General features: G+C 43.0%; 1 pseudogene; it reads right to left on the bottom strand.

Moving 5' to 3' along the window:
* Positions 1-11,759: 11,759 nt before the first annotated feature.
* Positions 11,760-13,272, bottom strand: LOC147959782 (uncharacterized; annotated as a pseudogene).
* Between the last annotated feature and the right edge of the window lie 1,382 nt (positions 13,273-14,654).

Raw genomic sequence — 14,654 nt, 5'->3', positions numbered from 1 at the left:
TATCTGTTCTGAGGCGGATTCAGACACAGCTGACCACTCCTATTTACCCCCCAATGTGTTTGCTCTAACTTGGCATGATGATGTTAGTCATATCATGCATATGTTGCCTTGCAGTGCCTACTTTCAACATCATATATGTCATCTTCTTAGTTTAGACATGTTTTGTAATGCCACCTGTTTAGTTTCATATCATATATGGGAATCATGCAGTCTCATGTCTTTTAGCCAACCATAATATATGTGAAATGCGCAATGTCATCCTGTTTAACCAGGCATCATATATTTGAATGATATCTAGCCCATCCTTTTCTTCATTAAATTTCCATTTGTCGACAATGTTTGTACATTAAACTACTCTTCCTGTGAATCAGCCATTTGAGTGGGTGATGGAAAAATCTGGAGTGAAAACAAGGCCTTCAGAGCAGACAGTGCTACCTGTCGAAGCAGATCTCTTGCTGGGTCCCGATAGCTCCTCAGAGATGGATTCAGAGACAGATGACCAGTCCTATTCCCCAATGAGGTGTATGCTCTAACTTGGCATGGTTCTACTGCTCATATGATGCATGTGGTGTCTTGCATTGCATAGTTTAGACATCATATACACAATATTCAACACCATGTTCTTAGTTCAGATATCATATATGTGAATGCCCTCCGCTTAGCATATAAATCACATATGTGAATTAAATCATGTGATCCTGGTTACTTAGATAACATGTATGTGAATTACGTCATGCGATCATGTTTAGTTACTCATCATATCTTTGAATTATGTTATGCTATGCTATCCTGTTTAGATAGACATCATATATGTGAAATTATGTCATGCTATCCGTTTTAGTTAAACAATATATATGTCAATTATTTAATGCCCTCTTTTTTCCACACTATCTATTGCATCTGTCTCTCATACAATGTCTATACATTCAATTATGTTTCCTGTTTATCGGCCATTTGAATTGGAGCGGGTGATGTCAGTATTTAGCGAAATAAAAACACGGTCTTCAAATGAAATAGTGCTACCTCTTGGTGGAGATAGCACCCCTGTTGTACATGGATGAGAACCAGCCCTACCACACATAACCCAGACTCTCGCAGATTTTACCCCTATTGCGATGGACAGAGAACCAGCTTCACCCAATCTAACCCCAAACCCAGCAGATAGTAACCTAGTTCGTGTTGACACAGCACCATCTCAACCACAGAGCTCCCAAACAAGAGCAGTTAGTAAGGTAGCTCCAGAGCCCAAAGCGCCAGTACTACCACGGCGAACCCCAACTCCACCAGTTAGTACACCTATTCCTGTGGAGGAAGCACAACCAGCCATTCATAGTATAGCATCTATCGCATTTGATGTTGTTAAATCCTATGTGCGTATCTTCCCATCATGGAAATATTATACTAAAGATGAAGGAAAATTCCAGTTGCAGGTGTTTGTCCAGGAGTTATGTGTAAGTAATGTTATTCATGGCAATTACTTTGCTTTGTCCCATACATTCTACCTCCATGATGGTTATAATACAACAAATTTTCCCATTTTTCTCTATAGAGAAGGACCGATTTGGAAACTCGGGATGAGGTAACCTGTGCTAATACCTCTGCTATCTTCAAGAATGCTTGGTGGCAATATCGGAATTACCTGAAGAAACGTACTTCACTGGCAAAGAAACTCATGAAATTCCTTTACGTTCTCCTGAGACACATTTACTGGACGATGACTGGGAACGCCTTGTTCTTTACTGGTCCCGGACCAAGAATGTGGTAAGGTCTATGAGCTCATTTTATTTCAAGTACTATATGCTTGCGTCTTACTATACTCTGTTCATGTAGAACAAGTGCTTAAACCTGAAGAACAACTGTTCTAATTTAAGATTCCATTGCTATCGTGCATACTGCTTTGCTCTTGTATCACTATATTTACTCATACGAACTTATTTTTAAATTGAACTATCTAATGGAAGCTCCAATGGCACAATAGGTATGTTTACGCATGTTTCTTTAACAGGTTTGCTCTTATAAATAGCTCTGTTGATTTCAATTTCAATTGTGTATACAGTTGACTTCTCATATCATGCACATTACTAGCATCATAACAGGGCCAATAGTGTTGTTGTACATGTAGACCCGTGGTACCCATCTAAAATCTTGTTGTGTCGTTTAGTTTCCCACGCTTTGTATTATTTCAGTGCTGCTTTCTCTTGAACTGATATGATTTGAACCGTGTCTCTATTTTGATTTGGAAAGACAATGTAGTGACCATAGGATATAGATATATGTTTGTTTGATGCTTTTATTATGTACTAGTACTTGGCAATAGAAGACTTGGTAGTTTAATCCTGTCCACCTTACTAATGAACTGGTTCACCGAAATGAGTTTCATATACTAGTACATGCTAAACCTGTTATGTGTCTGCTTGTTTCTTCTTTTAGAATGCTGACAGAATATTGGGGAAGAGTGCCTTATTAAGAAATGGTAAAGGAAGTAATGCAGATAAGGTTCAAGACAGTGAGATATCCTTGTTGGTCTCCAACAAAGCTGATAAAACAACTAAGGAAGACTATCTTGAAGACAGTGAGACAAACCCAAAGTCCTTTCTTGGTTTAGTGTTCGAGTTACTGGCCACTACCGCTTGCACAAGCTATTCAAACTCACTGTCTGAATCAGTTCGGTTTCTTGAGTCTCAACTATAAGCTGAAAGACATCGATCAGCTATGTTGGGACAAGAAGCGGAAGGACTGCGGAAGTCCCTGGAGCATTCAGATGCATACTTTCTGGTGCAATAGCAAGCGTTGGAGGATTTTAGCGCCAAACAGGACAAAGCTAATAAGCTTGCTAAGCTTATTGCCAGCATGGTGGATACCCAGGATAACGTGTCTTGAGCTCTTCTGAAGTTGTTTCAGTTATGCTCTTGTTTTGCTGTTGCGTTTATTTGCACTAGTGGCTAATTTTGATGGCCAGTGTATGTAATATGCTGCTTTGTTCCCTATATTTGCACTGGTGGCGAACTTTGATGCCCAATGGATGTAATATGTGTAATAGCTGTAGTAGGCTAGCGTTAGTTGCTTGCTTATTTATTTCCTTATTGTCTTGTTTAGGTGTTTGCTTGTAGTCACTGCAGTTCTTTTTCCACCTTTTTTAGTGGCCACAATAACCTAGTTTTGGTAACTAGGCCACAATAATCATGGCAACACACGGACTGTTGTAACCATGGGCCTCCTGTGGGCCGTAGGATCCGTGGGCCTTCTACGGGTCGTAGGATCCATGGGCCTTCTACGGGCCGTAGGATCCATGGGCCTTTTACGGGCCATAGGATCCATGGACTTTCTACGGGCCATATGATCCATGGGCCTTCTACGGGTCATAGGATCCATTGGTCTTCTACGGGCCGTAGGATCCATGGGCCTTCTACGGGGCATATAATGATTTCGCTAGACATGGGCCGTACTATTCGCTGACCATAACAGGCCGTTAATAGGCCATATTTGATAGCGCTATGAAAATAGCCCAACGGGTTAACTGGCCACAAACGGGGCGAATGTAACCACGGGCTGTATTTGGCCCACAAACGGAACATGCCAGTAACGGACCGTATCTATCTGAATTGTAGAAATGAGCCCAAGAATAAAATGGGCCCTGAGAAGGCCGAAAGATATCACGGGTTGGAAACGGCTCAATGGTATAATGGGCCGTTAATGGGTATAAAAGGGTACACTGTTCATGGCGGGCCAGATTCACCACGGGTCGTTAAAGGGCCAAGAGTTACAAATGGTCTCGTATGGGCCGAAAGACATCATGGGCCATACATAGGCTGGAAGTTACAATGGGCTGGAATCATATTGGAAGGCCCAGATGAAGCTACTGGGCTTAATTCGGATAGGCCATAACAGGCCGTGAGTTAGTGGGCCATAAATGGGCTATATACGAACATGCTGTTAACAGGCTTTCCGTGGGCCAGCCCGCTACCTTTTGACCAAGTCAAACGGGCCGGCCTTTTCACTGGAATGGGCCTCTGTTGGGCCATGCCACGTGTCGATGTATCATAGGCGCCTCCTGTCCAATGAATGGATGACATATGTCCCGACGATGAGCCAACACGTGTTTCCTCCAGCCAATGAGAATTTTTACATGTGGAAAATCCTCATTGGTCCGGGCTGTTATCGGGTTATCAAATCCAAAACCGGACCCGATAGCTTAACAGCATTCTGTTACGGTGGATGCCACGTGTCGGTCCCTTGACGAAAGCACTTCCATGACGCGCAATTTATCGTCATGGAAGTGGACACTTCTATGATGATAATTTTGGTAATGTCATGGAACACTTCTACGACAGCACAGGTATGACTATCTTGATTCTGTCATAAATTTGTCATGGATGTACATGCATGACAGAAAGCGTGACCTACTATGACAAACATGTATCATCACGGAAGTGTCTTTTTTTGTAGTGGGGGGATGGCGGCGCGCTTTCGGCTTTCTCTAGTCCTAGTAGTCATACTAGGTGGTCTACGCACGTGTAGATTTATTCTTTTTCACGTCTCGTGTTCGCCATACTGCCTCGACTATTGATGAATAGACGGTAAGTTATTCACGGGGAAACCCTTGTTGAGCATGTTTGTGTGTGTGTGAGAGAGAGAGAGAGAGTGTGTGTGTGTGTGTGTGTGCATGTGTGATATGTCTTGCGACTGAGGCAATGATAAGAGATTCTTTGTGTCTATGTTTGTGGAGGATAGAGAGATACATGTACATGGGGCTTCGTGTTGTGTAACGTGGAGACACATAGACATAATCTGAGAGTAAGTGTGTGAGATACACATGCGGACATGGGGAGAGATGTGTGAGTTAGAGAGATGGAGAATTTTGGTGTGCATCTGAGTTAGAGAGTGGGGGTATATACATATCTAGAGTTGTAGAGAATATGAAAGGGTGTGTTTCTTAAAAGAAGGATCCAGATAGCTAGATGGGTGTTTGTGCGTGTCTGTGTGTGTTTGTGCGCACGTTTGTGTGTGAGAGGGAGTGTGTCTATGTGGAGTATAGAGACCACTAATGATGTAAACCTAGTGTAAGGGAAGGGGGAATGGTGTGACATGTGTGTCAAAGGGAGACAAAGGCATGTGTAGTAGCGGGATAGCATGGGTGCGGGCGGGGAGCAGACTATTTGGAAGAGACATCAAGTCTGTGTGGGAGAGCGGTGTGAGAGAGAGCGAGCGAGAGAGAGAGAGAGAGCTAGCGATGGAGAGAGGGAGAGAGGAAAAGAGGGGGGAGAGAGGGGTCGTTTGTGTCCATAAGTGGCGTATAGATAGGGAGACAATGTTGATGTTGTTCGAAATTGGCCTATGTACGGAGATGCAAGGGAAGCGAGTCATCGTGTGTGTGATAGGGACTTCATGAGAGATCTAGAATAGATGGTGTAGAGAACAACGTGTGAGATTGAGAACGATAATACATTAGGGAGCTATGGAAAGAGTCACGGCATATATGTATACAGGGAAGGAGCTAGGGCGGGTCCGCATGTGGGAGAGATAGAAAGAGGAGAGTGGTGCACAAGGAGACAAAGTGTGCTTGTTTGCAGTGGGGGTGGTATGTGAGGTGAGTGTGCGAGAACCACATAACTAGGGAGATAGACGTTTGGGGGCAACATTTTGTGTGTATGGGAAAGATACACTCTGCATAGTGCGTGTGCTTGGGAAAGAGAGATGCCAGAAGACCTGGAGAGTGCGGGAAGAGATGTGTGCATGCCCGAGATACAAAGTGATAGGAGACCTATATTGGGGTCCGAACTTTAGAAGAGAGGGGGTGTTAATGTGCTCGTGTGTTCCTGTATGGGGGAGAGAACGACGTGTGTGGGGGTGGGGGCGGAGGGGGTGGGGGTGGGGGGTTGGCTTCAGATAATGAGTTAGGTGTCTATATTTGAGGGACTTTAGCGTAATTGAGATATATATGGTCAATAGTGTGTGCACTCATGGTTGATCAATTTGTTTCACAGTTTGGACTATGAGATAATGATACTTTTGAACATGCGTGATATACCTTGATGTACCAAAATTACAAACCTAAGATTGGAATTTTGGAATTCAACTCCATCATTAGCTTTTGTAATTCATTTAAGCAGAGGAACATTTTTTAAGCCGGGATTTCGTGATTTCAATTTCATATATCAAACCTAGAGATATACACATGCAGACATGTTCAAACTTTATAATCATCCACTTTATTCATACACATACACATTTTTGCTTTTGCCATCATATTTAGGATAAACACATTTGGAATTTCATTTGAATTGGACCGCACAATGGTATTTTCTTGTACTAGCTCAATGATCCATATTTGAATTGAATGGACAATCTAAGTTTCGAGTTGGAGACATTGATTTTCAAAACTTGCACTTTTTTGCGTGCAAAACAAATAAATTCTCGGCCATGATATCATAGTCGGTCGTACAAGAGCAGAACACTTCCCGCTCACATCAAAATATCTCGCGCCCGAAAGTTTAGCCGTGTGATATTCTTGTTTTACCCTTGCCACATGAATGGAAAAGGGCTGCTTTGGTAACTCCATTGTTTTCCCCTCTTTGCCCCCAACATTCTTCCCCAGAGCCCCTCCCCTTCCCCTCCCCGACCCCCCCCCCAAACCACGGCAAGCCGCCGAATCTAGTCCTCCGCCGCAACGGTGGACCTCACACCCTGCCGGATCTACCTTCTGCACCTTGGAACCCCCAACTGCCCACTCACCACTTCACCGGAGCCACTTCACCGACTGGCTTGTCCACCGCTCTATAGCTCCTTGACCGCCATCATGGTCCACCGCACCGGATCTACTTAACCGGCGCCCTTGTCCACCACTGTGTAGGCCCTTCACTGACTCCCTCGTCTGCCCCATCGTTGGCCCTTCATACAAGCCCTCGTCCGCCGCAACATATCTGCCTCACCGAAAGCACTGTACACCGCGCCCGCCGAAGCCTTCGCCCACTGCACCAGACCCGCTCCACGGACGCCATACCCAACTCCACCGGCCCTGCTTTACTGACGCCGCAGCCTCATCAGGTTATTTCGATTTGTACTCCTTCGGTTTTTCTCTTCTTTATCGTGCAATTGTTCACTTACCATAGATGAGCTTTCTTGTATGTCGACAGGCGCCGCAACCGAAGCACCAGAGCCGCTTCAGCGACGGCGACAGCCGGCCCAAACTCAACCGCAACAAGAGCACCATCGAAGATCCTTAGCTATCAAGTATGACAACGATACCCATACGCCGCCGAGAATCAGGTACTATTATCCAACAGCTGGCGCCTACGTTCACACCGCACCTTTGAATTTCTTCAGGGCATCATTCAATTTTTCATGAGACGCGACATACTTCTGGCAGTGAACATGTCACATGTGCTAAATTACATACAGTGCACATATAGTTGATATGCTTTAGTTTTGTCCTAAGTATTACTGTACTTCCTAGATATCACTGCCTACTATTTTACTTCTTGCATGCTATATTTATGATAATGGTGTTGTTCTGATGCCACCTGTTGATTCCATTAGATTGCTTCATGTTCTCTATGCTTAATTACACATCAGCAAACTGGCATGTGGTTCCGTTGCTTTTTGTTCATTTTACCCTACATTTTCTGATGCTAGCTATTACATCACTGCTCCGAGCCTCTGCTCATTACTTTTTTGTGTGTTATTGATCTTCCCAAGTTGCATGACTAATTTGATGCTTCTATTAATTATGGAGCTGCCAACCCCATCAAGCAAAATATTTGTTCTTTTGGGGCTGGCACCTTGAACAAGCATAAAAATAGAGTGAAGCGGATATATTGTCGTGTAAGCACACACCCTTCTTTTATTAGTTTAGATGAACCATTGATGATCAATTTGAACCAGTGCATGTGATTAAAATTAATTTTACCTAAATAGAGGGTGTAGAATAAACTACAACAAATAGATTTGCAACCACGGGATGCTGACGATATCTTCAAAGAACATTGCAACAGCAGCGAGGCTTCACAACAACATATGGTAAGCCAGTGTGTTTTAGTACATGTGAAATGTAATGCGTGTGGGATGCTTTCCTGGCTTGTGGCCTCAACCTGTAATCCTACAGAATTACAAATAGTTCAGTTGTCTGCTTTGTTGTATTGCTTGATTTGAATGCTTGTTTGTTACTTGTTAGGCTATACCTGAGTTGGCCAATATGTCAGCAGTGCCTACTGTACTATCGTAAAGAAATGCATTCCTAGTTCATTTGATTCCTTAACTTTTCCTCTAAACTTCGTCACAAGATTGTCTTCATAGTTTATATGAGGCCACACTGTTAAGTGCTTTCTCAGATTATTTGAACTGCTTAGATGCCTTGGCAACTTAAATATAGCGGTGGTACACTCCCTTTCAACTAGGGATGTCAACTGGTTCCTGTTTAATCCCGATTAAAGTCCACTAGTGGTATGATAGTTCAAAAGAGTTTTTGTTTTTAAGGAAAATGAACTAGGGAGCTAGCAAAAACTAACTAGATGGGACTGGCGGATGTCGTTTATTTGCCACTTACATCCCTAGTTTCATCTTACCATTTTAATTTCTTTTCAACGCTGATGCTGCTTTGAACCGTTTAAATATAGCTTGCCATGCTCGGCAATAATTCGTACGTCGTTTACCATGTAAGCTTACTGCCTGGATCATGTGATAACTATCTCTTACTTATGTCCAGCGGAAACCTTTCAGGATGCCGTTCACACTAGGACACAATGTACAACCCCAGAATCTATTTGTGGAAGCAGTGCGCCATCCATGTTACCAGATGGTAGCAGTTCTGAGGCAACACCGTCGGAGAGCAGTATGAGCACAGATATTATAGTTCTTGAGGCTCTACTAGAGGGAGAAAGAGATGGTGTGGCTGCCATGAATGAGGTAATTGATCATGTGTAAGTACAGTTGGGGTATTTCAACCAATTATGCGAGTGTCGTGTTCTCCTCAGGGACTAGGCAACGACGACTATGCTTGGCTAAAGCTAGGTGACAGAATACAGAGATGGTTACAAGGAAATAAACCTAAACTAAACAAGGTTGTTCCCGAAGATCTTCCACAAAGAAAATGCAAATAGCACAGTGATATTAAGATTTTCTTCGCTTACTTTTTTGTACTTTGCTATTACTTGAGAAACTAAAATGCTAACACAATAGGGGAACAACAGGACATGAAATATTATATAGTAAATAAGATTATACGACAGGGACAAAAATATAACAGTGGGAAGAATCATGGTTATATGGCTGAATAAAAATGTTTCACATCATAAACTCACACACATATTTTTGTATCACAAGTACTTGAGTAAACACATAAACTAGAAATTGGAACAAGTTCACAGGGTTAGGTACACATATATGGTGATACATAGACCACAGATACACAGCAAGAACAATTCAACTAGTGAGGACACACAATATGTGGTACAATATTTATAAGTATGAAACTGAACCATTCACGGATTGCAAGCATTCATAGAATCTGAACATTACAAGGCATTACACATCTCCTATTACAGAAATTCAGAGAATATAGAGAGGGAAAAAGAGAGATAGCAGCAGTTTATGGTTCATATTAGGGGCAGGAGGGGCGTTTGAGAGAAGGTGCAGCAAGAAAGAGGAGCAACGGCAGTTTTGGGGAGAGGTAATAGCAGCCAGCAGTTGGTTCAGAGAAGGAGCAACAGCTTGGGATTTTGAGAAGAAGAAGAACAGCAACAGGTGGGGAATTGGAAGAGAAGCATCAGCGAGCAACAAGTTAGGAGCAGCAGGGGGCACAAGAGAGGAGAAGAGAAGCAGCAGCAAGACGTGGGAGAAGGAGAATAAGGAAGAGAAGCAGAGGAAGTGTGGACGAGGGGAGGAGCGGCAGAGAGAGGGAGAGAGCAATAGCAGGTGGCACGGGGGAACCAAACGCCCGTCTGGTCGGGCGCGCCAAGCGCGGCGACAAAGTGGAGCGCGCAAGGTGATGGCGGCGAATACGGAGTGGTGGCTGGATGGTGTGGTGCTGATTGGGTGGCGCGAGATGATGGTGGATGGATGGGTGATGTGGAGCAGTGAGGTCGTGGAGGCGCGCCGCCACGATGGCCAGGCCGCGGCGGCGGCCGGAGGTGAGAGAAGAAGTGGTGAGGGGGAGAGAGATGGAGATGCCAGGCTCAAAGGGGATCGGTGGCGATCTAGGGATTTTGTTCCCTTGCTCTAATCTGCACCTTTTGCATTTTAGCCCTTCTACTTCTCTTCTTTCATCACAATATGATCCCTCCTCTTCTTTAGTTAGCTCCTTGGAAATATAATCTTCATCACACTTGGGTCACTCTTTCTCTTGTTCCAGCCCTTAGTATTGTTCCTCAATTCTTCCTAGGCAGAATCTTGTAGTTTATAGTGCCTTTGGCGCACTTTTCTGCAAAATAAGCAAACAACTAGTCACAACCTCTTTTCTGAATATCATTTGAATATTCGATAATCCTAAGCAAGAACCGATAGACATATCTCAATAAATGGTGAATTTGTGTGCCCAAATTGTATATAAGAAATGTGCTTATCAAATTCCCCCACACTTAAACTTTTGCTTGTCCTCAAGCAAAGGAATATGACAAGAACTGGATAGTGAATAGTGAACTGACTACAGGATGTCAAGTGAAGTAGATCTCTAAACAGTGCATGCTTCAGACTTGGTGAAAATTAATGGTTAGAGTGCTACGAAGTAGTAGGATACTAGTAGACTAGGCCATTTTAAACTTTTACAATGATAAAAGAAGATTAGCAAGTTCAAATGATGATTGTGCCAAAAGGTTCCTAAAGAGAGCATGATCCCAAAAACAAAAGGAACTTTACTTGTGATCAGATCACTTATTACCAGGAACAAAACATTGCAGTTGAAAGCACTTATTGTATTTGAAGAAAGTAATGATAATATTTTGTTGATCTCACCAAAGGAACATACCACCGATCCTGAGAACATGGTATACACCTGGCTCGACCAATTATTAGTTAGTTTTTTTGTTTGTCTCCCCAAAGGAACATACCACTGATCCAGAGAACATCGTATACACCTGGTTCGACAATTACAATTTTATTAGTAATTACTCCCTGAGCTAACCCGATTTCACATGCCACCGATCCAGGGAACATGACATGCTAGTGTAGGTAGTCAGACTTATTTATTCATTATAAGATATACTTTTTAATTTTCAAATTAACAAAAACAAGAATCATCACTCATCCATGTCTGGTTCACATACTACCGATCCAGGGAACATAGCATGCTAGTCCATAGTGGTAAGTGAGTGCTCTGAATGGGAAACATTGGCACAAACTCAGCACCTGACACTTAATGATCTAGGTGTATCAAGGTAAGAGCAGAAAATGATTGAGTTTTCTAGTGTACTAGGGATTTGAGCACTCAAAACTAATAACTTTCACTAATTACAGCAAAGCATGCAGAATGTAGATCACTAGTTTACAAGGCATTCACAAATCAGTTTACAAATTCACATCAAGCACCATATGTCAAAGGTAAAATTCAGTGGGACAATGTTTAAGAAATGGCTCAAGCAACCCAAATAGAAATTGATTTCAGCATGTATCAATGGATGATATATTCAGATTGGGTCATGAAACAGCTCACCGGGCACTATGAAGTAGCACTCGCTTGATCACTCTCTAAGCTGCTGCTCTTCTTCTTTTGCTTCCACGTGCAAGCTCCAGCTTTGCTCTTCCTCATGTGTGCTCTTTTCTTCTCCTCATCACCTTGCCGTGAATCCATCGGGGTCCCAAGGAATGTCACCTCGAACCTGGTCGGCATGTAGTAAACGGTGCAATAGAAAGAACCTGAAAGAACACTCCATAGAAGAGACAATGCAGGAGGTAGGGATAATACCCTCCAAGTCATCAATCGAGTATCCAATTACATAAGCATAGCTATAAAGCACATGTTTAGGATGGTAGAAATCAGCAAGGTCAACACTAACATGAGGATGATATTTGTCATTAAGCTCAAGACTAGCATGGGAATGGTATGTTTCATTAAGCAAAGGACTAGCATGAGGATAATAAGTGTCATCATCATAAATGAGAGCGATGCCACCAACATTGTTTGTATCATCATATCCAAGCAAATGAGTTTTCAAATCAATCTTAAGTGATGGTATCATGTAATGCAAGGTAGTAGCAAACAATTCATATGGACACATGTCATCAAGAGGATTAGATAAACCTGCTATATCACGCTCTTGTATGACAATGGGCAAATGAATTTCTGGTTCTTCATCTTCAACTACAGGAGCTTCTTTTACTTCTTCAGGAAGGATATACATTTGATCCTCAAGGTCTTCGACTTGATCACTTGGGTAGTTGAGCTCTGGATCATCTTGTTCCTCGTCTTCTAGTTCATCTTCTTCAATCTGAGGTATCTCTTCCTCAAGGCTCTTGCTATCTTGCGCAGCTAGATGTGACGGTGTTGGAACCTCACATGTATGACTAGAGATATCAGCAGCAATCAGCTCAAGGAGGGATGAGATAGTACTGCCAACGTTGATGTTCTTCTCAATCTTCCTTACTTCTTCCACTAGCTCCCTCCCACTTTTGATCTTCTTCATTTCCTCTAGCATAACCTTCCTAATAGGATCATCTTCGACACTCCAAGTGAACTCGAGACTCAAAAGTGTGAGCTTGTCTATGTCATCGAACTCATCTTGTGTGGGCACTTGCACATGAGATTGCACCACAGGTGTTGGAGTTGTTGGCAAATAGAGGACCATTTAACTCCATTGGAAACATCTCCTGGTGTTGTGGTATATGAGTAGGAGGTGAACAAAACTGCTGTGGTGCTTTGTTGTGGCTCTCCTCTTCATACCTAAATCATTGCATTGGATAACTAGAAGCAAACGGTGAGATCTCAGGGTTGTTGCTCCTATATGACATATTCTGGTTTTCAGGCCACCCATGTGAGTAATTGTTTTGGTATGAGCTATGCTCTTGAGCGAAGCTCATGTCGAAACAATCTGGAGGGTGAGAGTAACCACGCTGACATTCAGCGGGCAAATGGCCCTGAAATCCATAAATATGACATGTAGGAGCAACATAAGGATGGCCTATAGAATAAGGATCATAGGAGCTAGGCCTATCCTCAAAAACTACTTCTCGCTGCCGAGCTAAATCATCTAATTGATGGGAAATCTTACTTATCAGTTCTTGAATACTTTCCGTGCTATTTGTAGTGTTTCTCGCATAAGCCTGATGATCTGAATAATAAGCCATATTTGAGAAGATACTATAACCTGCAAAAAGGAAAAACAAACAAAAAGAAACTGACTAGAACAGGGGTTAGTTGTTAGAGATATATCAGAAATATATGGCACAAACTAGAAAAGGAAGAAAAACCTAGTCTATAGCCTAACACGGTCACTCGACACTAGTCCCCGACAACGGTGCCAAAATGATCATGTGTAAGTATAGTTGGGGAATTTCGCCCAATTCTGCGAGTGTCGTGTTCTCCTAAGGGACTAGGCAACGACGACTATGCTCAGCTAAAGCTAGGTGACAGAATACAAAGATGATTACAAGGAAATAAACCTAAACTAAACAAGGTTGTTCCCGAAGATCTTCCACAAAGAAAATGCAAATAGCACAGGGATATTAAGATTTTCTTCGCTTACTTTTTTGTACTTTCCTATTACTTGAGAAACTAAAATGCTAACACAATAGGGAAACAACAGGACATGAAAGATTATATAGTAAACAAGATTATATGATAGGGACAAAAATATAACAGTGGGAAGAATCACGGTTATATGGCTGAATAAAAATGTTTCACATCACAAACTCACACACATATTTTTGTATCACAAGTACTTGAGTAAACACATAAACTACAAACTGGAACAAGTTCACAGGGTTAGGTACACATATATGGTGATAGATAGACCACAGATACACAGCAAGAACAATTCAACTAGTGAGAACACACAATATGTGGTACAGTATTTATAAGTGCGAAACTGAACCATTCACGGATTGCAAGCATTCATAGAATCTGAACATTACAAGGCATTACACATCTCCTATTACAGAAATTCAGAGAATATAGAGAGGGAAAAAGAGAGATAGCGGCAGTTTATGGTTCAGATTAGGAGCAGCAGGGGCGTTTGAGAGAAGGTGCAGCAAGAAAGAGGAGCAACGACGGTTTTGGGGAGAGGTAATAGCAGCCAGCAGTTGGTTCAGAGAAGGAGCAGCAGCTTGGGATTTTGAGAAGAAGAAGAACAGCAGCAGTTGGGGAATTGGAAGAGAAGCAGCGGCGAGCAACAAGTTAGGAGCAGCAGGGGGCGCAAGAGAGGAAGAGCAATAGCAAAGGGGGTCGGAGAAGAGAAGCAGCAGCAAGACGTGGGAGAAGGAGAAGAAGTAAGAGAAGCAGAGGAAGTGGAGACAAGGGAAGGAGCGGTAGAGAGAGGGAGAGAGCAACAACAGGTGGCGCGGGGAACCAGACGCCCATCTAGTCGGGCGCGCCAGGCGCAGCGACAAAGTGGAGCGCGCAAGGTGATGGCGGTGAAGACTGAGTGGTGGCTGCATGGTGTGGTGCTGATTGGGTGGCGCGAGATGATGGAGGATGGATGGGTGATGTGGAGCAGTGAGGTCACGGAGGC

Source organism: Triticum urartu, chromosome 7A, assembly GCF_056163025.1.
Source record: "Triticum urartu cultivar PI428250 chromosome 7A, HENAU_Tu73, whole genome shotgun sequence".
In the NCBI taxonomy this organism is placed as follows: Eukaryota; Viridiplantae; Streptophyta; class Magnoliopsida; order Poales; family Poaceae; genus Triticum; species Triticum urartu.
Note: the sequence above shows the minus strand (reverse complement) of the source record. Positions and strands in the feature narration are given on the sequence as shown.